The sequence below is a fragment of the Pinus tabuliformis genome, chromosome 4_1 (assembly GCF_031772625.1).
Source record: "Pinus tabuliformis cultivar Carrire ecotype Pingquan chromosome 4_1, CPIR1, whole genome shotgun sequence".
Classification (NCBI taxonomy): domain Eukaryota; kingdom Viridiplantae; phylum Streptophyta; class Pinopsida; order Pinales; family Pinaceae; genus Pinus; species Pinus tabuliformis.
In genome coordinates this window covers 920,266,052-920,293,871 of record NC_142303.1, presented here as the reverse complement: position 1 = coordinate 920,293,871, position 27,820 = coordinate 920,266,052, and positions in this window count along the sequence as shown.

Here is a 27,820-nt window from a genome sequence, read left to right as displayed (position 1 = left end):
CCTTGGCCTTGTGATGAAGTAAAATATTAACACATTTAGAGACATTATTCATCACATATGATTATGCAACGTCAACTACCTACCCTACCTACTTTAACCTAGCATTTTTTCTTCTTTATTAGGGTGCACTTAGACTGGAAAACCCTTATCAAATCTTCCTTTTCTTTTACATGGCAAAGCCTATCTAAGTCTGTACTTATTACATTCAAGAGCTTAGATTAAACTGTTGAGCTCCTTTTATTTACTCTACCTATCTACTTATCTGCCAAGATTACACTATTTGGTCAGATATTTATTCTCTATTTCTACAGCATAAAATTGAAAAATGAATTAGCCAAGTTTAAACAGTTTGACTATTCATGAATTGTGGCATAAGTGACAAGCTGCACACAATTGTTTATTACACAAAGTGAAAAAGTAGTGTCATTTAGACTTGCACACTTTCCTGGTCTTTCTTTTGTTTGGGGTTCATTTTCTTTCATTTTTTTTTTACCATCTTTTATTTCCTTTTACCCTTTGATTTTTCTTTTAGAGTATACCCTCTTTACATTTTTTAAATTTTTTGATATTTTGGAAATATGGAAAACCTTTGCAACAAAAAAAGGTATGAACATATTACATAGCTTATCAAGTCAATCATGACATATGACACCTATTGGTATAGGGGCCTAACACAAAGAACAAAGAATAAGGGGGTTGTAGCTCCCTTCCATTAGAAGCTAGAAAACAAGAGAAGGTTGTACCCTTCTACATGTGGGTGCTTGCATACTAGTATGAATCTACGCCAGTACAAGTATTGTAATAAATTTCTCTTTATAATAAAAGATGGAGACAAAGACGACAACAATAGTGGTTTTTTCCCACATTGGGTTTCCACCTAAAAATATTGGTGTTCATGTGTTTCTTGTGTGTGATGACTTAGTCTGTTCTTAATGCACATGATTACTATTTAATTAATGTTTAATGAAGCACTGATATACTAGTTCATGTTAAACAGATGATGAATTAACTGAAAAAGTTAGTGAATTAGATATATGCTAATTTCCTACATCACAGTCGCATACATACCTAGGTTTACTTCACAACAGTCACGTACAGAAATCTGAATCGGGAAAAGAAAATTTTAAGTAGTTTAAAATATTTATTCACCCCCCGTCCCCCTCCTTCTCAGTATTTTTCTAACACATGCTCCTTGAGCCCATCATCTTCTTGAACCAGAACCATACCAATGATAGATTATGTCATTGCAACATATAAAAGGAAATCCCTATTGTATTCTAGGGGACTAAGTAGAGGAGCATAGATCAATGCCTTTTTCAATGCATTAGATAATCTCTAAGGAAAATCATCCCACTGAAATGGGACCCCTTTCTTCAGTAGATGCATGAATCCTTTTATATCTCAATATAATTTACAATGAATCATCATTAAAAGTTTACTTTGCCTTGTAAGATTTCAAGTTGATGAATATTATGTGAGGGAGGAAACTACACTCTTGCCTTAAGCATCAAAGGATTGACCATGACCCCTTTATTGGACATGATGAAACATGCAAATCTTCCCAAATTCACACAAAATATACATTAGGATTTAACCAAATCTAATAATATCAACATCTTTCAAATGTTAAATAGAGGTGGGTTGGATGATCAACTCTCTTTTGAGAGCAAGTAGCTAAATCATTGAGATATGCCTCCACAATGTTCTTCATGTTATGGAAGGTGTATGACATGGCCCGTTGGAAGGTAGCCCTAACTAGACCAAAAATCATTTTGCGATATGCAAACTATTGCAAGGACAAATAAACATCATTTATGTTGGTCATAGGGTCAATTTTCATTTTGTTTATAGCCCCAAAATCTATTCATTAATGAAAATATTTCACTCCCCATAGACCCATCAACAATCTAATCAATGAGGGGTGTGGAAAAATTGTTCTTCAAACAAGCTTTATTTAGATCTGGAAAAATCCATGCATACCATAATGGTTCCCTTCTCCTTACCCACAAGAACAAGATTAGAAAACCACTTAGTAAGGGGAACTAGGTGGATGAATCTTTCCTCAAGAAATTTCTCTACCTCCACCTTGATTGTTATAACCTTTGTTATATTCATTAATCGAAGGTTCTCTATAATAAGCTTTACATTTTTTCATATTTTAATTTCATGTTAGACAATTATATAAGGATCAATTCCAGACATTTCTTCATATTTCCAAGCAAAAACATCACAAAGTTCTTTGAAAAAATTAACATAAACGTGGATCTCTTCAAGAGAGTAGTCAAATGCCAAATTCTAAATCAGTGTAAATGTGGATCTCTTAAAGAGAAAAGTCCAAATCAACTTGTCCAATGTGAAAAATGGGTGACTTGTGTTGTGGGCCATGTCATCACATTACCACATGGAAAAGCATGATTGGATGTCTGATGATGATGTGGCAAATTGGCATATTGGAGCATCAAAGTCCCACAAAACTTTAGCTACAAAACTCTCTGATATGTTGATATTGGAACACTAAGATATCATCCATATCAAATATATTGGCATATCTGCAACCTAGTAATATGGGAATATGGCAGTTTTATATATTTTGTAGAAAGTTTTGAAATCCTTATACTATCATTTAATAACGTGAAAACATGTGGCATTTGATGTTTCCAATTATCATTAATCTTGGATATTGGTACTTCAAGGAGTTTAATGTATAAGCATGAATAAAGACCGAAGGCCAATACATCAATATAAATTGAAGATAGAGTTTTAATAAATAGAATAGGGACAAGGTCGATAAAGGGGAAATTTCAATTTTAAACAAAATAAATGAAAGTAAAATGAGACATGGGGATATCAAGGCTTTAGAAAATAAGAAAAACTTTTAGCAAAGTCTTGATATTGCCTTATTTCTAATAAAAGGTAAAAAAGTAAAATGTTTTACAATTTTAGGTTTTTATCATGGATTAAGGTTTTTTGGTTATATACAATGTAATAGTCATGGTCTAATAAAAATAATTTATGTTTAAAAATTCAACAACAACAAATATAAAAATGAAAATCAATTTGAAAAATTAACCCATTTATAAAATAAAACTAGTCAAATAAAATTTTGAAAACGGGACCCTGGAATTTTAAGGGGGGGGGGTTGGGGCGGGCGTTGTCGCTACGTTAACAAACACTAAGAGATATATCATCACCAATAAATATTTTTTTGGTGCAACAATAATTTAGAGTCGAAAATAGTTTTATTCTTGGCCATATGATAAGATGCTCCAGAATTAACTAGTCATGTGTCAAAAGAAGAAGCGGATGTTGAAATAAAGGATAAACCAAAAGCAAAAAGTGCATGTTCGTGAGAAGATGTATTGGAAGAAGAAGAATTAAGATTGATGTTTTGCTTCTTCATTATTGCTTCTAAGGCATCCATCTTTTTAAAATAATTAAACTCCAAATGACCAAATTTCCCACAAAATTTACAATACGTGTCAGTGTTCTTATTCTTTGATTTCCGTCCTTTGTCACCCTTTGGAGTATAAGTTGGTTGGGAGAGTTTTGGAACCTCAGTTTATTTTTTCTTTAAAGTTTGTTCAAATTTTCCTAGGCCTCATCTAGATCTATGATTTCTTGGATATGAAGATGTAAATCAAGAAAAATGGACATTCCAATTAATCCACATGTTTTGTCATTCTTATTATCCCACTGGCTTTATTTTTAGCATCAATGGGAGATTTTTTTCCCAGGTTAATTCGATACAATCCTTTTCTTCTTAGTACATCCTCAATGTGGGATTTCCACAAGGAGTAGTTAGTACTTGTAAGAAAAAGTTCACTTGGAGTAGTCATATTAAAATATGTAGGTAACCCATCATAGAAAGAGATGCAAAATGAGGTTATTGAGTAAAAAAATTATTTTCTTCCTTCTCTAATTTTTCCTACAAGCTCACTTTTACAAATAAGTTACTTATGAAGTGACTCAATTTTATAGAAGAGAGAGAGAGAGGAATCAACAATTGGTTCGGGTCCATACTCACATGACACGGGGTTGATTCCACCCACTAACACTAAACCTCTACGTGAACCCATGTGTTCCCCAATGCATGACCCACAAGGCTAGTAAGGGGGGATGTGAACCTTGAACCACATACATTAAAAACACTTCATATCAGGGTGATTATGAATCAATTTACCTATTGGGAGCAATTCACCTTTATAATTTAAGTCTAATACACTTTACAATAAGTTTTTCAAATAACTTAATGATTGCATGACCTTATTCAAGAAGTAACTTGAAGAAAAGAGAGACTTGTTTTTACGAAGAAAAAAACTTTATATACTCATAATCAGGAATATATACATTGTTGTCATTTACATATGATGCCATTGTTCATCTTTGTAGTGTCACCATCTAAAATATAACTCATTGCATTTGTCGTTTCCTTGTTATAAAAAAATTGTACATTTCTAATTACTTTGTTGTATATCTGGTGTGCAAAACTTTCCAAAAAAGAGAAGAAACCAAAAAAATTATATGGCAAGCACGAAGAGAATTTACATGTATACTTATATTGCATCAATTTCATTCCCATCACTAAATTCATATATTCTAAAGCGGCCAAGTGGGAGTTTTAAAACTTCTTTTGAGAGAGTGCCAACTTCCTCGTTACGTTCTCTCAGGATATGGTTGTAAGTGGTCCATTCAAAAGAGGATTCCAGTGCCCAAATTCCCAAAAGAAGAGAGTATAATCCAATATTATGCATTGTATTCCTACCAGATGCCCAATCAATAACTAATTTAGAATCCCAAAGGACTTGGATTCTATAAATATTTCAATTTTGTAGTCTGAAGTAGGAGGTGAAGCATAGAGAATTTGTCCTTATTGTTGGTGCCTTTACCAATAGAGGATCTAAAGTAAAGAAACTAAGTTTGGGATATATATATTACCACTTCAATCCCATAGAGAGGTGGATGGCCTTGGTAGGCACCATCAAAATAGCCCAATGAAATATCTTAAATCTAGCTTGGGCATGCAAGACACCCTCTAAGGAGAGGTTTTATGTTTTGACTTGTGTTCTCTATCCAAGGCAATACTTTTTGCAATGCAAGTCTTAAGGCGCATATGCTTGTCCTAAAACAAATGAGCATTGTAAGATTTACAGATGTTTTCTATCAATATACATGGGATGCGAGAGTAAGAGTTCATAATTTTATCTAGAAGCCATTTCCTTAACGATATGGCTATCTAGTTATATCACCAACATGTTTTGGTATTGAACTTAGACTATATAAGAGCATAAAATTGTAGACTGAGAGAGAAGTGTAAAAATAATTGTGAGAGGTTTTCTTCTTATTATTGACATATAATGCACTTGTTAGGCCTAATGCAACCATGGGAATTGAGTACCTCCATTGTTAAGAGTTTGTTACAAAGGGAAAGCCAAGAGGAAAGTTTCACTTTCAAAGGGGCACTTATTTTCCATGGGTTCTTCCACCTCCTAATTTTTAGGCCCTCAAAGGATTGTTCAAACAATGCCCAATATCCAAGCTTGGCCATAAATGTTCTTGTAGCAAGGTTTCTGGTCTAGCAGAGTGTTTTTGGTATATCAAGCTTGAGTAGGATGAAGTTTCGTTGTAGAAACCTGATATATTAGGTCCATTCCCTAGCCAATTCCCCTTCCAAACTGAGAATTTGAGCTTATTTTCAAGCATTCAAACCTTTGACCTATGGGATGATAAAGGAGGCATCAGAAAGATGTTAAACATTGGCCTCCTCCAATCATTGAAGTAGAAGTAAAGAAAGGGTATAATCATCATTAGCCCCAAACAAAGGATCCTTATTGATGCAAATTTGGCATTCATTACAACCTTTCCAAGAAATCCATTTGTTAATCAGTTGAATGTGTTAGAAATATTATGTCAGGGATGAATTAATATTTCACTTCAATTAGTTAATTTTAACTTGACAGAGCATTAATTATCGTTATCATTATATCAAAACATAAATGAGAAACACCATTCAACAATGCACAACATCAAAGACAGTACACAAGATATTTTATGTGGAAACCCTTCTAGGAGAAAAGCCACCTAACACTTTTAATATAGGTCTTAAGTATTACATTAATAAGAGGCTCCAACTTCCAGGATTCTACAACAACAATTGAAAGGAGGTTCCAACCCCCTAAGTTATTCAACTACAACTAAAAGGATGCTTCAACGCCCTAACTTATCAGCTCCAACTGAAAGAATGCTCCAACACCACGATTTACCAACTCCAAATGGAAGGATGCTCCAACGCTCTAGTTTTATCGGCTCTGACTGAAAGGATATTCCAACACCTTGCACGAGCTCCAACCTATCCTAGCACCACCTTGCCTCCCTAAAGCGTTCTCAAGCTCCAACCTAAAGGAGACTCCAAACTCTGCCTTGCACCATCCTACCACCCTTAAGATGATGAAAATATGATAGATTACACTAAACACATTACTCACACACTACATTTAATCATCCCATTGCACTACCTCTCTTTCTCCTTCTATCCAACTACCATAGTATTGCTTCGAGTCAAAACCGCAATTTGTTCATTCACAAACCTTCTCAAAACTTGTTCTTACTACAACATGTACATAAACTTCAAGCACATGAAAAAAAATTTGATCATTAAGGATACATCAATAACATTCTTCATGCTTTTAAAAAAAACTTGTATCTGTATTGTAATGCTCCTTTCGATCTTCAATTTGTCTTCAAACAAGTACAATAACTTCTAAAATAACTTCTAAAATCCATTGAAACATTATATTAAATTAATATTTATACAAAATAGACTTTCCTTAACTTTACCATGGAATTAACTCAACTTTATATTCAATTAATCTTCCTTTTATTTGGCTCACCGAATTAACTCAACTTTATAATCAATTAATCTTCATGCAAACTAGACCTTTCCTTGGCTCTACGAAAGAATGAACTCAACTTTATAATTAATCTTCATAAAATGGACGTTTCTTTGACTTTGTGACATAATGCACTCAACTAGACCTTTCCTTAGCTGTGCGATAGAATGAACTCAAAGGGAAATTCCTTCTTAACATATACCACACTAACGTCTTATCCACTGAGCTATATAATATTTGCAATGGTCATACGGCATTTGCATACTATTACTACAATGCCATATCCCTCCGCTGGGGCAAATAAATTCATCCACCAAAACGTCAAATAAATTCATGAAAGCATCTTCGGTCCCAAATCTTAACAGGAAATGTCGTAAATCAAAATTTCGTAGAAGATATGCAAACCATTACTATTATAGAGAAGAAAATACAAAACTTATTTAATGATTCTATTCGAAAGATTTATTTTTTTTTCCGGAGAAAAAAGCGAACTTTTTATTAACGAAATAAAAAGTTACATTGCATATGCCATAGCATTCCTTTTGCTGTTATGTGATATATCATACAGCTGCTGCAAAAAAAAAAACTGCACTGTCCTTCCTGTGAAGAACCACCTGTCTATGAATCTGCTGAAAGCGTAAAATCCTTAGTCTTTTTACGTTTCCAGCCATAAACCTTGAGGAACCTTTCAAAAAGAGTCATGATCGAGTCTAAAACCGGGTCTCCTCAGTAGAGGAAAACAACCCTTACAAAAAGATAATGAGCATTATATTTTGTACTAGTTCCAATATTAACAAGATTTCAAAAAACTATGTCATGAATATCAAAAAGATGATAAAAAGAAAACTGTATCGGCATCCCTGGAGCTAGAAATGTGGTGGCTGATCCGATACACTAATCTGTCCATGATCCTCCTCTACAACTTTCCAGCTGCCCATATTCTGCTGCAAACCTTCCTTAGAAAGTTTGTCGGCTGATTCATTGCGCTCCCTGTATATATGGCACAAAGAGAAACTATTAAAAGATATTTTTAGAGCCTGTATTTCTTCTAGTAATGGTTTCAACATATAATTTTTGCAGGTACTTTGGCCATTAACCCAGTTTATGACATTTAGAGAGTCTCCGAAGATCTGAATCGTGAAGATATTCCTTTGAATGAGCCAACAAAGAAGAAATTTTAAAGCTGACATCTCTGCATAGTTATTTGATCCAGACCCTAGTCCCACTGAAGCTTTTAAAGACTGATTTGCATTTACATGAATGATCATTCCTGCTCCAGCCTTATTATTCTGCGAAGCCCCATCAAAATATGCCCAAGGGATGCCTTCTTTAATATGTTCTTCCCTTATCTGTCTTGGGGTTCGGTTCTCCTCAGGTTCCGGGATGTTTGAGTAGATGGAAGTACACTGGATTGCTATTGATGATGTAGGGGATTCCTTGTCCTGAAAGATACTCCGGTTCCTAGCGATCCAAACCCCCCAACAGATGATGGGAGGTAGGTTCCGCATGTTTCCTTCTGGATATTGTTTCCACCATTTGTCCCAGACCTCAGGGAGATTTTCTCCTACCCATTCTATCTTTTTGTTCATCAATTTTCCTACCTCCACCCACACATTTTTAACTGCTGGACAAACTAAAAACAGATGATTGATGGTTTCGGTTTCAGATTTGCATCTATTCGAAAGATTTATACATGTGCTGGCGTATGAATTTTAGAGGGACTTAAGCCCATAATATATACTAGAAGGAGCAGGACTTCTAGAAGAGGACAACCTAAATCTTAAATTTCGAATTTAATTAAATTACATTTCAAATTAAGGGCAAATAAATTATTCCTATTAAAGGGGTCAACTTGGTCCTTTTCTCAACTACCAAGGCCCAATATTAAATGCACAAAGCTCAATACATGTAAACCATTGTTTTATGGACCAAGCATAGTGTGAACTTTTACCTACACAAGTATAAATAATTGTCCAATTTATTTTAAATTTTTGGACCAAACGTGATGTAACTTGTGTAACATAGCTTGGGTACCATGCCTATGATTTCGGGGTAAGGGGGGTGGGGTGCAATTTCAAGAAGCCATATATCTTCAACTGATTTTGAGGGGCGGGGTGCAACTTCAAGAAGTCATATATCCTCAACTGGGAGAAGCCATGCGGTGTTTAACTTATTGATGGAAATGGCATGATGACGACTACATCATTGAGATGGTCATATGAGAAAATTCATTGTTCTTCATCCACAAATTCTTCAACAGGTGCAAGGAAATATGATTAGGCATTTGGGCTTCCAGGACATCATATCCATTGATGCTTCCAATCAATGTGATCTATGAACATATAGTAAATATTTTAAGGTATGATGTTGGCATCAATGGCAATACCACACAATAGAAAGGAGGCCACCATTGCTTTCCATATATGGATCCCTTAGAAGATCTATTGGGTTATCTGATCTGATCAATAATGGAGATGTCCCCAAGGTACTTGCTAATAATGACCTTGGTCCAAAGAGAGTCATTAGTGATCATGCACCAAAATTTCCTACTGGCAAGAGCTTTGGCAATGAGAAACAATTTCTTAAGGCCTCAACCTCCAAATTCATTTGGAGCCACTAGTCTTGTCCATCAAACTAAATCTATTCCTAAAGTGGACTTTGATCCAGTCCACAAATAGCTAAAGTTGAGCCTACAAATTATGTTGATGATGCCTTTGGGAAACAATGTAATAGATGACCAATAGATCGACGTGATTTTGAGCATTGTCTTCATTAAAATTAGAGGACCACCACAAGACAGGAGGCGATGAGTCCAAATAGAGATACAAGCTTATATCTCTCTTCAACTAGCCCTATTCTTGTATCTAGTATTTGTTTGGTTTCAAAATAAACCCAAGATTTTAGACCATCCACCAGGGACTTTTCTAGGAATTGAAAGTTCTCAATGGCTAGAAAATGAGAAGGGACTGATACCTCATTGTATATAATAACAAATTTTTTATAATTGATAACCATATATGTAGCCAGCAGAAAAGAATCCAAAATGGATTTGAGTGTTGAAATACTCCTACAAGTACCCTATAAACAAAGGAGAACAGTATCCACAAAAAGAAAATGTGTAACCTAGGGGGATTCCAAGAAGAAAATTCCCTTGATACCCTCTTTTGATTTTTATGACTTCAAATCTTACTAAGAGCTTCAGTGACCAAGAGAAATAATAACGGAGAGAGGGGGGAACCCTATCGGAGGCCTCTAGAGGCATTGAAAAAATCAAGTTGTGGCTCCATTAACTACAAAAACATATGAAACTGATTGGATACAACACATTATCCAATTCACAGTAGGAAGGGCCATGTTGATCTAGATGAGAAGAAGATGGATGAAATTCCAATCAACCCTATCAAATGCTTTTGAAAGATCAATTTTTAGGATAATATCATTGGATTTGTTGACCTTGATATAATGCATGACCTCTTAAGTGATTTTTATAACATTCATTGTATTCTTATTTTGTAATAAGCCAAATTATTTTGTGAGATATAAAGTTGAGGATAAGATTGAGTTTGCATGTCATGATTTTAGATATAATTTTATAGAACATTGCAACAAGAAACATGGTTGAAGTTAGAGAAGGATTTTCCTTCCTGTAATTTGGGTATTAAGCATAAAACAATAGATTTGATAGATCTGGGGACTTTTCCCCGGTCTTTTGACTCTTTGATCACCTTGAGAATATCATATTTTAATAGATATATGAATCCTAAAAATAATTTTACAGGAAAATTGTCTGAACCAAGGATTTTAGATTCTTGCATAGACTTAACAAAAAAATTCAATAATTGAGCTCTCATACCTCCTCTATTAGAGAAGAATTTATCTCAATTGAAATAGAGGAAGGGAAGATGGACATTACCTAGAGGATATCTTGAATGGGACATCTAGGAGGAGCTTGATATAAATAATGGAAATAACACACCCCAAGCTTAGCATTCTCTTTAAAATGTGAAGGGGGAACCCAACATCAAAATCAATTTCCTAGATATTGTTCCTCCATTTTTGATAATTACCATATTGGTGAAAATAATATATTATTATCCCCTGATTTGAGCCATATAGCTCTATTTTTGAGTCACCATCTCTCTTCCTCCAATAATAATAGTGAATGCCTTTTTTTTCCAATGCTTTCATTCCCTGTAGAACCAAAGCTATGATAGGCCTTGAGTTATTAGCCAATTAATATTTAGAAACTTTCTGTTAAATTTCCAATAGCTCCTTGTCCATACTTTCTTAGTGGGCCTTGGCCCAAGTTCTAGATATCCTTTTCATATTTAGGAGATTCTCCTTGAATTGCTTTATATATGATGTATCTTCCATGTGTGAGAAATGCTTCAAGGTTGTATTAACAAGTGAAAACAATCTTCCTCTTGAAGAAAATTGGGGTTAAAGTGGAAGGGATATGCATTTGAGTTTCCTCTCAGATTGAAGTGCAATAAAACAGGTCAATGGCCTAATAGTCCACCCATTTTGACAATAGATTTGATGATATATTTAGAGTTCTAGATGTAGTCTGAGATAAGAAAATGATTTAGTCTCTTAAAGACTTCATTGCCATCAAAGCCCCCATTACTATAAGTTAGGAAGTAGCTAGAGATCACCTCCTACAACTGTATATGGATTCATAAATGCACTTGTTAGAGCCAAGTCCTCCCAATATGAAGTTTTATCATTGTAAGGAATATATATATTTAACATGGATAGATCAAAATTGAAGTCTTTGGGTTTGATATTGAGAATACATGTCGAGGAGAAAGAAGTGAAGGAAATCGTCTGGCGATTTGGGCTCCTCTGGAGATGGGGCCACTCAACTATCTAGAGGAACCCAAGTGGTAGAAAGACCAAGACCTTAAAATTCCTTAAAATATTCTTCTAGCTTTATCACCAAGGCACAATGCTTCCTATAATAGTACAACCTTTGGCTTGTGTCTAGAGAGTAATCTTTTGGGGGATAAATTCTTGCAGGCACCCCCTAACCCTTACTGATCCAGGGGATTAGTAAAGCGCTCAAAATTAAAAGTGTTTAGAAGTGCTCGAAACTGGTTCCAAAACATAGGTCTCGTCGCCCTAAATCCAACGCAACTTGAACCACTCAAAACCAATAGCGTATGCTCTCGATATCACGTTCTAATCATTTTCCTAAACAACTAAAAATTGTGTAGTTTGGATGTAGGACTGCTGACTAGGCAGGGTGACTGGAGAAAATGATTGTACTTTGTAGGTTAATGGTAGGCTGTGAAGTGGCCTCACCTGATTGGTTTGAATTGGAAACTTGTGATTGGTTGTGGTTGATTTCTTATGGCCCAATGAGTGGGTGCCACGTGGTTGAATCATAGGCTGCCACATGGCACCCTAGGGCTGAATAAAAATTTTTTAAGGCCAAACTGGCCACCGGGAAGATCGAACACGAGCCCACTTGCAGAACAAGGCATTGCTCTACCACTATGCCATGGGTGTTTCTTAATCCTTATGACAACCATGTTCTATTTAAATTTTGGGCGAATGAATGTTGGGGATGGGGCCGGAGCTAAGCCCCTAGCCCCCAGTCACCTCGCACCCACAGAACCGTAGGCGGAGGAGCCAAGGGCTCGAGGGTTAACCCCAACCCAAGGTCATGAGATTAGTTCATATAACCACAATGCGGGAGTTTGGGTGCTTGCGGCAAGGTGCTTGGGTAAGGCCTTAACGTGGTTATATGGTGACAGATAGAACCATGGTGGGGAGTTTGACAGACAAGCGTGAAGGATCGGGCCATCCTAGGTCATATGGCAGCATGAAACCATGGCGCGGGAATGGATAAAGAGCTCAGTAGACAAGGCATGAATTGGGGACTAGCCCCAGGGTTTGTGGAACCATAAAACCAATGACGCAGAGGTTGAGAGGTCTATGTTGATGGGGGCAAGCAGTTAGCCCCAACCCCCGGGCATATGGCCCATATGACCCAGATTTTTCGCCCATGTGGGTCAAAGGGAATTTAAATGAGGCAACAATTTGCACCCAATTCAACGTGAATCTCTTCGGCACCGAGCAAAAAGGTCACTTGGCAGTTCCGGAAAAGGAGGAATTTGTAGAACAGTTAGTAGGGGAGTCTAGTTTGTAGAGCAGTTAGCAGCAAAACTTCTCTAGAGCATAACTTCTTCATTTTTTGGCCAAATTGAGCCCAACAAGATCCCAACTTAGGTTTTTTTACTATTTTAGAGCCATTTGAGACATTATGTTTACATTATGAGCATTATAAATCTATGTAAACATAAATTTGAGCACTCAATGAAAGAGGCCCAACATTAGAAGCTGGACCAGGAGATGTAGCCCAGGAGGGGTGAACTCCTTTATCATTTTTTTGTCTTATGTTACTGTATATGGTATATTTGTCTCTGTTTTTATTCTACAAACTAAGTTTTAAAACCATTATTTTATGTTCTTTTGCAAAGTGACCCATTGTCTAAAAGATGTAAAAATTTACTTTCAAATTTCCATAAACCTTCAAGTTTGCATTTTAGATCACTTATCCATTGAAGAAAAGGAGATTCACTTGTGAGAGAGTTCGAGGGTTATGCCTGTTCCAAAGGCCTTGGAAATGGGAACTTGTTTCCATTTTTAATCTCAATCAAAGTAATTTCTTGGGATTTGTGGAGGTTGGACTTATGACTAACCAGATTTGTGATGAGTAAGTCCAGGGCTAAGCCACCAGAGGAAGGGAGAAGGTCTGAAACCTTTATAATCTGAGGAGGAAATGTGAGGGGGAGGAGGGGGAATAGTTTTGGGGGAGGGACAAGTATGATGGGGAAGGGGAATGGATGAAGGGGGAGCTAATGTATCTAGAATCAAAGGGGAGGGAAAGGAAGAGCCATGAGAAGAGGGAGGGGGAATGGGGGATATCAATTAGGGGAGGAAAAGAGAGGGCAGGGAGGAGCTAGAGAGGATTAGGGAGGGAGAAGAAAGAGAATAATAGGTATAAGTAGGGGGAGCAATAGACATACTTGTATAAACCCTAAAGACTCTGAGACCAAAATCCAAGAATGTAAGACTGCCAACAAAATAGGAGTCGACCAGGGAAACTAATGACCTATTGCAAAAATAGGCCACGTCATATGGAGTCACATCATGGAGGAGATGAGTCTTTATGAACATGATTTTTGTTCTAAAGTGGAGCCCATAGGGATGGAACCTTGTGATGACAATCAATCGTGAGATGGCTAACTTCATGACACAAAGAACACCTGAAAGGAATCCTCTAATAGTTGATTTTTTGTAGCCATTTTTCCCTTTTTAAATTATTTTTGATGTCTGCCAAGAGACCTTTCTTCAAACATATTTCGATCGGAATCTAGGTCGATTGCGATCAAGCTCAGGGTCCCAACTAAACTCCAATCCAATGAAAATGCCAATTATATTGTTGATGGCTTTAGGTGTGTCTTCTTCCTAAAGAGGGAGAGGAAAGCCTAGAATGATATTCCAAGCACTAATGGAATTAACCGGATCCTTTGAAGAGTCAAAATTAACAATTCAAGGCTTTTGAGTAAGCCCTTCCTTTACCCAAGACCAAGGAACACCCATAATCAAATTTCAATCTTTCTTTGACCAATATGAATGCAAGTTGGCCTCGTGGAATAAATTAAAAGAGGGTAAGTAACCAATAAGTGCCTTCCAAAAATTTGAGAGTCACCTCCCTATGCCTTAAAACTTGATATGTCTTCCACTAAAATGACCAACTAGGGTTTTTCCCAACATATCCAAAATCTTGGAAAGGGGGATATCCTTCCCCACCACAAAACTCGTATGATCCTATCTACACTGGAAGCAATGCCTTCCCTTCATACTCATGATGTCTTCAGACTTTCGAGTAGCTAAGGATGCCATACCATTAGGTGCAAGAAGGGGCGAAGGTGGACTACATTTCTGTTATGAAGTGTAAAATAGAGAGGGATAAGGGGAATTCAAAAAAATCAAAGGAGGAAATTTTTGCTTTTTTTGCATTTTGGGGATGAAGGTGCAGGCAAGCAAAACAACGAAGGAGGGAGAGTCAAAGGAGTAGAGAGATAAAATAAGTGAATACAAGCACTTATTTCCTATTAAGATATGAAAATGGGGCAGGGTGTTGGGCCAAAAGAACAGTCCACCTCATCAGACCCCCAATAATTCATTTTGTTGCTAGACAAAAAACCATCAACTAGTTGTCAATGAAGGCTAGAAGGGCATTGTGATAGCTTGTGTATAGGTGACACTTGTTGATTTTTCATCATCTCTTGAAGAAAAGAGAGACTTGAACTCAAAATCTCTAAATAAATAAAGTAACTTCCAACGAAGTGAGCTAATGCAAAATATATACATATGAATTTTATGAAAGAGGATGGATTTTTTCTTTATTTCTTTCTTTTTCACTCTTTTCCTTGTTATATATACTTACCCACAAAGCCCTTATTTTTTCCTGCAAAAACGCTTCAACAAGATTGCATGTGACAACAAAGAAAATTTTGAAAGCAAATTTCTTGGATTTTCATAATAATGGGGTTATATCTTTGTTAGTTTACCCAAAAATGCAAGTTTTCTCTATGTTTCTAATTTGTTGAAATCACACAAAACACACCAAAAAAAAACCCATAACAAATAAATAAAAACTTTCTACTTTGATTTTTTATTTTTCTAAGATTGCACAAAGTGCATGGAAAACAGCATATGCAAATTGGAAAGAATAACAAACTGGGAATAAAAAATAGAAAATTGAATTATTAGCTCTATAAAAAAAAAATTAAAAGGGAATATTGAGAGTGTGTACATCTTGATCTGACAGCAAATATAGTATCTTAGGCAAATAAAAATCTTTTTGAGTGAATAGAAAGTGTTTCTAACTTAAAGTAGCATTATAGATGCAATGAAATAGTTTTCTCATGGTAGAAATGAATGAAAATAAAAAAATCTCATAAATGTAACAAAACCTAGGCTCAAGATTTCGATCAATAATGAGATAAATTCTTCAAATGAGCTACAATATCATGTTTAGGAAATCAAGGTATTCCATACAAGATGAATCACTTAAGTAAATACTTTCAAAATCATATCAAATATCATAACACCAATGTTTTTACATGGTTAAAACCCTTTAAGTGGGAAAAATCTCATGGCCTTGGCTAGCATGGCTACTTGGGGAAAATTTATTAATGAAAAATGAAAAATTGTACATAAGATATTTTCTCACAAGCAATCAACAACATGAACCTATGTGATCTTTAAATAAAGATCACGGACCAATTGGATGTTAAGCCACAGATCAATAGCCATAATTAATAATGAGGAGAATATGAGTCATCGAATAACTCCATGTCTAGAACATATCATGACACCCCATATCCACATTGTTATTTTAAATATAAGAGTGATGACCATACTAGTGTGGAGGCAGCGACAACTAGTTAAAAACCTGAATTAATTAATTAATGTGATTAAAGATGGACCGCCCTACAATCCTTGGTTTGAGGATGAAAATGTTAGGTCTTTTCTATTGCCTTAAAAATTTGCCCCATTATTCGCTAAGTCAAATAGTAAACCTCGTGCAACTGAGAAAAGCCAACCCCCATACTGACTAAATTAATAATTAAATGCAATTATTAAAAATAAATATCTAAATTTTTTAGATATAAAACTTTTAATATTAAATTTATAAATATGCTTAAGACATATTTCATCCCAACCTTCTCCCTTTCGACTATGATCATAAACTGCCTATGTGTGTCCACGAAATCAACCCTGGAATTAAAATACATTGTGAGTGACACTAAAAATGAAAATCTTCCACTGCTCGCTACAGAGAAAACAACGATAATCACCTCATGGATTGTCCAATTCTTGAATCTTAATTTACTTTATAATTCTTTGCCAGAGGTAGTTTATTTCAGGATTTAGCTCACTCAACATAGACAACCGTCACATTGAAATGTCATAATTTTGTATACTTTCAAATCCCAGGCAACTAATAATCAATTATCGTACCTAACCTACCTAACCTAAACATTGACAACTGATCATAATAAGGCAATGAGATTATTGGCAAGAATAATCCATAAATTATGGATAGCTTGTTCCAGTGTGTATTCAACCGAGATGTAAAATTGTCGAGGTGTGTGAGAATGCACTTAATGTCAGATTCCACTTGTAAACTCTTTATTAACTAATCTAATTTTTGGATTCTTAAATATTAATCAGTGCTCATCGATTTAAACTTCACCAAGTTTCAAAATTTCAACTTTGTGCAGCTTCAAAATTCTTCAGGTCTTGTTATGTAGGGTATCAAATATAGCTTTTGGACCACTTGAACAATTAGCATATTTCAAAAATAATGTAACTTGCATGACTTGTTTGTTGCTATAATTGTTGATGGCTTTTAACTTGTCAATTCTGCAAACCCTCCTTGTGGACTTATATGAAATAATACCCATCTTATTCAACTCATGATTTAGAAATCTACTAAAAAATAGCTACCATTGCTTACTTGGTTTCCTATGAACTTTTTATTTATATGATCCTTGTTAATTTGACCTTTATTAATAGCCTACACTGTGGTCTTACACGTAGTTTTCAAGACTAGCCCAAATTCTCTAAATTATTTTGGCAATCCCAATCTGCCCAGTTTAGGTTCTCCATATACAAGACCATCACTGGATTTGATTTCCAAATGTAAGATATGATTTCCAAATGTAATGATTTGATTAGATGTGATATTTTCATTAGAGACATGATAGGTATATCTTTGTGTGCATAGGCCCTATTCGCTCTAGAATTTATATTGTTGATTTTCCTTTGCACTTAAATTATGTTATCTTTCAATGTCCATATTATTGTGTAGATTAAAATTATATATTGATATTGTGTGTATGTATATTAATTTGACATGTAATTTCATTTACGGATGCGAGGAATGATTTATAACTCTATATATATATATATATATATATAAGCAACTTGTCCATAGGAATAGAATAAGAAATAAGTCAAGACTCATATTTGTGTTGAATATTTTTGTGATATATCATTATGAGGTTCAATGACAACTACCTTAATACTAAAATAATGATAAGTCGGTATTACTAAATTTGGTGTGATTGCTAGAATATTAAAATAGTAGGTTTGAAAGTTCTAGGCAAGATTTGACCTATGAAAATTTAAGGTAGATCGTGATGATATTTCTAGAATCCTAAAATAATATGTTTATATGTTAAGATTGATTTTATAATAACTTTAGGAGCTGCACTAGGACAAAAGGTTTAACTCCTTATGTTATTTATTACACCAGTAAAAATTTGACTCCTGCAGATTTAAATTACGCTGTAACAAAAAAGGAGTTTTTAGTTGTTGTCCATGCCATCAATAAATTCAGACATTACATTAATTGCTATGAAACTTTGTACATACAGATCATTTTACAATTAGGTACTTAATGAATAAACTTGTCACTAATAGCAGAATTACATGATGGTTGTTGTTGTTACGAGAGTTTAACATCACTATTTTGGATCGACCTGGGAAATAAAATACAGTTGCTTACTTTTTATCTAGGATTCAAAATGATAATAATGATGTACTTGTAGAAGAAAATATCTCTAATGAATATCTTTTTGCAGTATCTACTAAATCACCTTGGTTTGCAGATATTGCTAATTAATTGGCTACAGGGAAGTTACCATCATATTTATCTCTTCAAGAAAAAAAGAAGGTAATTCAAATTAGTTCATCTTATTCATGGATAAATGAAGAATTGTATAAAACAGAGCCATATCTGATCATTCAAATGTGTGTCAAAGAAGATGAAGTACTAGAGATATTGAAAGCTTGTCATGATGATCCATGTGGAGGAAACTTTGCTAACAAAAGAACTTCCTACAAATTCCTTCTCTTAGGATACTATTGGCCTTCCCTTTTTAAGTATGCCAAGGAGTATGTCAAGAGATGTGATAGTTGTCAAAGGATGGAGAAACATGTTCCCTCTAATGAAATGCCTCTACAACCTTAGGTACTTATTGAACCTTTTGAAAAATGGGCTCTGGATTTTGTTGGTCCAATCAATCCACCATCGAGACAGAAAAGGTACATTCTTATTTGCACTGATTATGTTATAAAATGGGTAGAAGCTAAAGAACTTCCTGTTGCTACTGAAAATGTTGTGGTTTCATTTCTTTTCGAGGATATATTTACTCATTTTGGTGTCCCAGCGGAAATTGTAACAAATCGAGGTACTCAATTCACATCCAAGTTGGTACAGAAGATAATGGAGGAGTACAAAATCAAACATCAGAAGTCCACTCCATACCATCCACAAGAAAATGGAAAAGTGGAGTCCACCAATAAAGTAATTGAAGCAATTCTCACCAAAATTGTGCATCTGCATAGAAGAGACTGGGCAAAAAAGCTTCCAAAAGCTTTATGGGCATACTGTACCACATGGAGAAACACTATAGGGCATACTCCCTATGAACTTGTTTATGGGAAGCAAGTCCTTTTTCCTATTGAGTTTTAGTTAAAAACTTTCAAGACAGTAGTTAAATTGGGTCTTGATCTTATAGAAGCACAAAAACAAAGAATAGAGCGGCTAAATGAACTTGATGGGATAAGACAAGATGCAATCCAAAGAACCAATCTAGTTCAACAACAGAGATCTAGATGGAATGACAAATATATCAAAGAAAGAAAGTTCCAGCCAGGAGATTGGGCATTATTTTTTGATTCAAAGTTCAAAGATTTCCAAGGGAAATTTTAGACTCATTGGCATGGGCCCTATGAGATTGAAACAATCTTTGATAATGGTGCAGTTAAGATCATAACTATTAATGAATAAAGGATCACCTTTCTTGTGAATGGTCATCGATTAAGAATCTATCATAAGACATTAAGAAAGGAGGAGTTTGGATTTCAGAGATCTGTGGCTTGAATCTTTTGAATAATTGACCGGAGAATCCACAGTTTTGTCATTTTTGAACCAACGTTTCAAATCCCAAGTGGGATCCATCATCAGGATGAGAGAATGATGATGACAGAAGAGCAGCGAAGAAGTAATAAATAGTGATGAGAAAGAAACATTTAGGAATAACAAACATGTCGGCTTTAATTATTAATTTTTATCATTTTTATTTATTTTAATTAATTTTAATTTTTTATTTTAAATTTTTAATAATATTAATATGTTTTAAAAATTTTAAAATTTTAAAATTTAATTTTTTTTTTTTTTTTTATAATTAATATTAATCTTAATAAGAAATTAATTTCAAAATAATTTAATTAAATTATTAATAATATTAATGATACTAATTAATTATATTATTAATATATTATTAATATTAATTAAATTGATTATATTAATATTATTATTATTATATTAACTAATTAATAATAATTGTATTAATAATATTAATCATTGTTATTAATTAATTATATTATATTAATTATTTATTGTTATTGAATATATTATTAATCCTAAATATATTAATTAAATATTATTAATATATTATTAATACTAATTATTATTAATTATTTTAATAATATATTATTATTGTTAATATATTACTTAATTAATATTTAATTATATTAATCATATTATTAATTATAAAACTAATCATACTACTTATATTATTAATATTAAATATATTTATTTTTATTTTTAATTTGTTTAAGTATATAATATTAATTTTATTATGAAATTAAATTAATTTTAAATCTGGGGAAGAAGTAATTTCTAATAAGAAATTGAAATAAACCTAGGGGATATTAATAATATTATTAATAATATTAATAATATTAATATAATATTATTATTAATGTTAATTATTTTAATTATATAATATATTATTATTATTAATATTAATTATATTAAATTATATTATTATTAATATATTAGTTAATATTATTAATAATATTAATTATAATGATTATATTAAATATTATTATTAATTAATTAATTATATTATTATTTATAATTATAAAATAATTCCTCAATATATTAATTAAATTATTATTAATATATTTTTTATGAATTATATTATGATTATTAATATATTAATTAATATTAATTATTTATTTATTTATATTAATTATATTATTTATTAATTATAATATTATTAGTAATAATTCTTATTAATAAAATTATTATTCATATTGATTTGTTTTAATATATAATATTATTAATTCTAAAGTGAGATTAATGTTATACCTAGGTAAAAAGAATTCTAAAAAGAAATAAATTTTTAACCTAGGGAATATTAATGCCAAAAGGAAAATAATATCTAGGGTTAGAATATTCTAGAATATTACCAAAGTCCTATACCTAGATCTAAATGAAAAAAAAGATTAAAGACACAAGAAAGGAGAGGGATAACTTACCTGCCAGAGGCCTTTACCTATTACCAGGGGAAGTGCTTGCGCTTTTTATTTCCTTGATCAAGGGAAGCCAGCTCCCGCTAATCTCCACGCCATTATCAAACATTTGCAAGACAACATTGATTTCTAGTTGGTTAAGTAGGATTTTCCTTTCTAGTTGGCATGTTTATGTAGAAAATTTAGGGTGAAAACCAAGTAATTTTGGCATCCTAAATTTTCTGTCCCATTCCCATTTTCTTTTTATCCCTCTTTTTATTTCTAAAATAAAATAGCTACAAAGTTGCTAAGAATCTGTAGCTTTAACAGAATTCTACAGTTGATGTTTTACAGGGACTACTAATTGGAGCAATTGAAGAAATGATCAAATCCATCCTTAGAAGCACCTGAAGGCAATACAAAAAAAGAGCAATCAAATGTTAGAATCATCAATTCAAAAGGTATGCAAATATTTAATTTAATAATAAGGGTCAAAACATTAGTGTATGAATTGTATGGACGATATATCGTCGGTTCAAAAACCATCATTGTTGAAAGTGAGATGAAAATATCTTGTCATATCAAATAAAAAGTCGTAAATCACCCATTCATCCCTCATCATTACACAACACTCGTCTCAAATTCCAAATTCATTATTGAAATCGCTCAACTCACATCCATTCATACCCTAACGGTCATTTCACTTATTTTTCCCCTCTCTCTCATTTATACTCTCACTGAAGCCATTATCCCAAAACCCTAACTCATACCTTGTCAAGAAGTGAATTTTGAGGTAAAAATTCTCAACCATGGCCGTCATAGTAAGAACATAACGAAATGGAAGAAAATTCATGGAAGGTTATCCAGATGTAAAGGAAATGCTACAGAAAACACAGTGGCTAGAGTTCGTGGAAAGGTTTGATGGTTTGAACATGGAAGTAACCAAATCATGTGCCAGAGATTTTGATGGCGTAGAGGTTGAAATTGGAGACATCAAGTTTGTATGACAGAATCTCTTATTGCTAAAGCGACTAAAATGTCAAGAGTTAGAGAGAAATGGTTTAAGAACATGGTGCATTGAAGGAGAAGAATGGAAGACTTTCTTGAAAAACCCACGTATAGATATCAATATTTTTAAGAAACGAATTCCCAGTACAACACTTAAGGGTAAATGGATAAATTCGTTGCTAGTAATTCATAAATTTGTCACCTGTGAAGGAAGATTTGGTTGTATGTTCTTTTACCACATTCGTTTGATGATGGATTTTTTTGAAGAGAATGAAATCAATATTCCTTATTTTCTGTTAAATAGCTTAAGGAAAATGGTTGGAATGTTCAGAAAAGGATTCAATTCATAGAAAACACCATGTATCACCACAACTTTATAAAAATACTCATTGAATTTCATCTTGAAAGACTAGGAGATAATTGGGATAGCTTCCTAGTTAGAAATCATTTTAAGGAGGAGGATCAAGAGCCACCTAGCAACAGCAAAGCAAAAAGAGGAAGGAAGAGAATATCTGAGAATCCTATTAAAAACTTACCTCAACAAAAACTACAAGAACAGTCAGAAGATGAGACTCTCATTGCAAAAATTTTAGGAAGCCTTAAAAGGAAATATGTTAGAATAAAGAAAGTCAGTAAAAAGGAAGAAATCACATCCAAGAAAACAGAGGAAGCTAAAAGAGAGAAGAAAATAGTTAAAACTAAAAACCATCTCAATAATCTACAGATGTTGTTAATTTTGAGGAAGAAGAGAAAATGGAAGTTCCATCACCTACTGTCATCTCACTTGTTCATAGCCCAAGCCGAAGAACACCAAAAATAGATCTAGTACAGTAAGAAATCTATGACTACATTGAGTCTCTGGAGAGGAGAGTTGCAGAAAAGGCATCTTGTTCTACAGTCCATGAAAAAGAAATCCAATCTAACAGTCCACAAGAACCTCCACTCGTGAAAACTCTGAAATAAGAATTCTTTGGGTTGGAGACACTGAATAGACATTTGAAGAAGGAACATGAAACATTAAAAATGCAAAATGAGATACAAAGGACTGAGAATGATTACATTCTTTTACATATGGGCTTATGGTATGAAAAGAACAAGAAGTTAAAGAAAAATAATGAATCTCTAAAAAGGAAGGTCATGAGTCTAAAATGCAGGATTTTGATGAAGAAGCCCAGAATGACAGTTGCAAGAAAGAAGATAAGAAGGACAAACTTGGATGTTCTGGCCCAAGTTTCTGAGAGAGAGCAGTGACAAAGAAATACTTCCAGTTTTGAATTTTTGCATGAGGACATGCAATGGCCTCTGTGTAGGGGAATGTTGAGCCTCATGATTGCTTCATTTTGACACTCTCCCTTACCTATTTTTCCTTTCCTTGACCATCATCATCAACTCAATAGGCATCAAACTACAAGGCTTTTGACATGGTAAGTTATTTAATTCTCTTATATTGCATATTTAATAATATGCCTCTTTATTGATTTAATATTTGTATTGGCTACTGAATTCGCACGATTATGCAGCTAATCTTTGTTTTTGTAGCCGATTCCATGGTTTACCAGGATCAAAGGTGCCAACTAAGAGGAGAAAGATATGGACGAGTGGAGATTGATCCCTTTAATGATTTCCTCCTATGCATCTGAACTAGATCATGAAAGGATTGTTTGATTGCATGGTCAAATGGTAAAGTCAACTTGGTTGTTGAACAGGCGAGCGAGAGTCTGATATTCCTGCACTTCACGATTTGCTTTGCAAAATAGAAAATCGTGAGCAACGATATCTTGATAGTTGTTAGAACTTAATTTATAACTCTGTTAGTTAAGGTAGGCGTAAAATCCTTGAACAATTATTGACACGAGCTCTTATAAATACTGTGCAACAAACATGAACAAAAGGTTAATTTATGTATGCAATAGTAATGTTTTAAGACTATGTTTTTACTTTGTTAATGAAGAAAGTCCTTTGAAGTTTTGATGTGTAGCTGACTATTCGATTGAAGTTCTATGACCGCCTGTTTGTGGAGGGCCCCTGCAAACAGTGAAGGTTCTGCATTTTCATATCTTTTCTTTATCGTTTGTTGTAGTTATTCATACATTTTAGAATTGTTTTGCAGTCTTGATTTCAATCAGATAGCGATAGCAATATTTCATTAATCGTTCCTTTTTCAAGTTGATTTATAATGATGTTAATGATAGTGTAATCACTTTTCATAAATTTCTTTATGATTTCAGAGTGTTTCATTTCAGAGCTTGATAGATTTCTTTATAGTTTCATTTTACAATATTTCATTTCAAAGCATGTGTGATTTCTTTATGGTTTTCATTTCAAAGCATGAGTGATTGATAATAAGTAAATGTGTGGTTTTCATTTTGAATAGAAGTTAATTTCATTTTTGGTTTTTATGCAAAGGGTTGTTAGAATGTTAGATGAATAATTATGCTTTTAGATTAAATTTATGTTGCAATAGATTAGTTAAGTTTTCTTAATAAGATAGTGTGAGTTTGCTTTAAGTTTCATTTTGCAAGTGTGAAGAGCATTTTTTATTTCATTAGAAAGGAGTGAGGAAATTTTAGGAATATTTAATTTGTTAAATTCATTTTCTTTGAAGAGTAAGATAGGAATAAAAAACATCCTTAGAAGTAATTTTCAATAACTCAATCATGCACATTAATAATCTGATTTAATAAAAAGGACTTCTAGCATATATAGTGCACTTTCACTTCACAAGTTTACCAACTTCGGTCGATAATTTATGTAACAATTTAAAACAATTAAATTGACAAATAGTTGGTTACTAATATCTCGCTTATTCACAACCTTATTCTAATATGAAGTTGCCATTCCTTGTGACTTTAGACTTACGATACCTATCATGGCTTATGAATGATCTGTTGAAGAAAGTATAACTACGTTCGGTCTTCATAAATATGAAATGTACTTTTGATTCTTGTATTCTTAAAAAGAAAGAAAAATGTTTATTATTATTATTATTGAGCTTGGGTTTCTTTCCCAAAAAAATTGTTTTATAGGTCAAGCACTAATTGAAAGATTGTCCTAGGTCAAGAAGTCAAATAGGGACATTGTCATAATATGAAGACCCCATCAGGCATCTTGTAAATTGTAAAAATAATTATTTTTGCATTTTACTGAGCCTTCCAAGACAAAGTCGGCATGTCAGCCTGTCAAGTCAGCTTAGAAGCTGGAATTCATACCCCTGCAAGACCTATATATAGGATATAGTTCGACCTCATTTGGACACACTCATTCCTCTCTCTCTCTCATGTGAAGGAAGAAGTAGCAAAGAGCAAGCGAATAAGGAAGAAGAAGGAGAAGATTCCTTTCTCTCTCTTTCTCTCCACACGTGCAAAGAAGCGAGCTAAAATTCTGCAATTTTTTGCTAGGGTTTCGTTGTGGAGGTTCAATCTCGTGAAAAAGAGTTGAAGGAAGGGCCAACAAAGTTCCCTTCTAGGTCCAATAGACAAATAAGTTCAAGCGAGGCAGTAAGAGGCAAAAAAGAAGCAGTTCTAGTCCACATGTGTGAAGTAGAAGCTGTTGTTGAGGGGCCAAAGTTGCAGATCTACAGTTAGGGCCGAAAAGTTGAGGTTGGAGGTCAAAGTAGTGTTGTCGAAAGAGATTATGCTAGGTTTGAAAAGCAGTGAAGCAAGTACATTCTTGAGAAGTTGATCTTGGTCTTGGAAGGGCTTCAGTGTTGATCAAAGGTCTTGGTATTCGTCAATAAAGAATCTATAAGAAGAGATTGAAGGGTTTTCCTCTCAAGAGGAGAGCTTTTTCCCTGGCTTGGAGCCTACATCTTGTGTACTTGTATCTTGTTGATCTTCTTTTTTTGGTAGTTGTTTGATGATTAAATAACGCATTATAATAATAAGAAGAACAAGATAATCATAATAAGTAAAAAGACATCACAAGAAGTTATCATAGATAGAAGAATCATTAATGTCATCTTGCCTTAGATTCTTCAACATGGTATCAAAGTTATGGTTTACACAAGGCATGAAGAAGATCAACCCTACTATAAAGAAGTGTTCATCATTAGCAAATCTCATCAAGCAAATTTTCAAGGCAATATGTAATAGTCTCTTCTCTTCCAAAGATCTTAAATATTCAAAGAATGAAGGATTGTTCTCAGCCCTCACCAAAACATTTCAAGATGAAAATATATGGGTGATAGATAGTGGAGCTTCAAGACACATGATTGGATTTCACAAGCAACTCAAAACCCTATCCAAAGGGAAGTCCTCATACTCTATGGAACTTGGTGACAAGAAGAGTTATCCAGTAAAAGGAATTGGATCTACATCAATTGAGCTAGAAGGAGGAGGTAACATTCATCTCAATAACATTCTATATGTTCCAGGTTTGTGCAAAAATCTTATTTTTGTTTCATCATTAGAAGAAAAAGGAGATAGAGTTTCGTTTATATATGGTAAAGTAATGGTTTGGGCTAAAGATTCTAGCATTGAAAAAGCTAGAACCATTGGTGTTCGAGAAGGAAGACTCTATAGACCCTCATCTCCTCTAAATCAAGCACTTGTCCACATTGAGATAAGTTTGTGTGAACTTTGGCGTAGAAGATTGGGCCATCTTCATTACAAGAAGTTGCCAACTCTAAACTCCATTGTAAATGAAATATCAAATCTCAAAGAAGACTATGAAGGAGTCTGCAAAGGTTGTGCTCTGGGAAAGAATGCAAAGAAACCATTTACAAATAGTACATCTAGAGCTCAAGAGATTCTATATCCCATCCATTCTAATGTATGTGGTCCCATGTCTAAATCACTTGGAGGTCATCTACATTATTTTACTTTCATTAATGGCCACTCAAGGAAAACTTGGGTTTATTTACTTAATTCCAAGGACGAATTATTCACAAAATTTCAAGAATTCAAGGAAGAGGTAGAAAATCTTACATAAAGAAAGATAAAGATTCTAAGGTTAGACAATGGAGGCGAGTATAATTCCAAAGAACTCATTTCTTTTTGTAAGGAGGTTGGGATTAAGAGGGAGCCTATGGTTCCATACAATCCCAAGTAGAATGGAGTAACTGAACATGAGAATAGAGTTATAGAAGAAAGTGTCAAGGTTATGCTCCATGATCAAGATCTACCGAAATTCCTTTGGGGAGAAGCAACAAACACTGCAATATACATTCAAAATAGAAGTCCTCACAGGTCACTTGGCAATATAAATCCAGAAGAAGTCTTCACTAGGAAGAAACTAAATATTGACCATCTCTGGATATTTGGGTGTCCTATATATAATCACATTCCCAAGGACAAAAGAAACAATCTAGATCCCCCAAGAAAGAAATGAATATTTGTTGGATATAACAACTCTTCCAAGGCTTACAGGATCTACATAAAGGAAGGACATCAAATAGAAGTAAGTAGAGATGTAATTTTTTATGAGAGCATTGCCTTCAACAAATCTAAAGATCTGCCATCTGATTCTAATGAGGAGGATCTTCCTATGTTTGAGGAAGAAGCGAATAAGGAATAAGAAGACTCTCATCGTGAAGA